The sequence below is a fragment of the Carcharhinus amblyrhynchos genome, chromosome 3 (assembly GCF_965287045.1).
Source record: "Carcharhinus amblyrhynchos chromosome 3, sCarAmb.v2.hapA, whole genome shotgun sequence".
Taxonomy (NCBI): domain Eukaryota; kingdom Metazoa; phylum Chordata; class Chondrichthyes; order Carcharhiniformes; family Carcharhinidae; genus Carcharhinus; species Carcharhinus amblyrhynchos.
The window spans coordinates 25,878,981-25,880,068 of record NC_137326.1 but is presented as its reverse complement, the minus strand read 5'-3'; positions in this window follow the sequence as shown (position 1 = coordinate 25,880,068).

Below are 1,088 nucleotides of genomic sequence, written 5' to 3'. Positions count from 1 at the left end.
CCCTGGTGTTGTGAGACTTATTACTGTGTCCACCCCAGTCCAACACCAGCATCTCCACATCAAGACAAGTGTCAGAGAAGACTGATTAATGTAATACTTCTGATGGAAGCAATTCAGGTATATAATTCAATCCAGAGTGTTGAACTAATCCTGTTAACATTGAATAATTGCATGCATGCAATTTGTGCATGAGGTCAGTCAAAAGTCAAGATTTTAAAATAACTCTTCACACTGAAGCTCACACTATGCAGTTACTGTCAAAATGTGTTTGAGACTATTCATTTTTGCTACAGTATTTTCCTATTATTGGGAAAGATCTATACACAGCTCTGTAAAAGCTGGATTGCTGGCCTGTACAATTTAAATTGCTTGAAGCCAGATTAAATATGATTATGCCAATATTCAGCAGCATCGCTGCAGTGGATTCTGGGGTCCCTCAAAGGCCAACCCTTGGTCCATTCTCCTCTTCCACCACATGTTGCTTTGCGGTGATATCATTCACAGATTTTGGACCAGCTCCCATGTACCTTTGCACCAATTCACTTTACCTCGGCATTGTCCATTGTGTTGTCCGACATCCAGTGTTGGATGAGTTGCAATTTCCTCCATCACGGCAGCACGGTGGCACAGTGGTTAGCATTGCTGCCTTACAGCACCAGAGACCCGGGTTCAATTCCAGTCTGGGGTCACTGTCTGTGTAGAGTTTGCATGTTTTCCCCATGTCTGCATAGGTTTCCTCCGGGTGCTCTGGCTTCCTCCCATAGTCCAAAGACGTGCGGGTTAGATGGGTTGGCCATGCTAAATTGAGCCTAGTGTCAGGGGATTAGCAGGGTAAATATGGGTTTACAGGAATAGGGCCTGGGTGGGATTATGGGCAATGCAGGCTTGATGGCCTCCTTCTGCACTATAGGGATTTTATGGTTCTTTTCTATAATTTGTAAGACCGCAATGTTGTTTTTGATGCCAATCGCAACTCACTTCACTCGCTCAATCGTGTCCTGATTTACTCAGAGCTAATCTGTCCTATTTTGCCTCTGCTACAAAAGCTGACCACTTCCCTCTGAATGACATCACCTGACTCCCCTCTG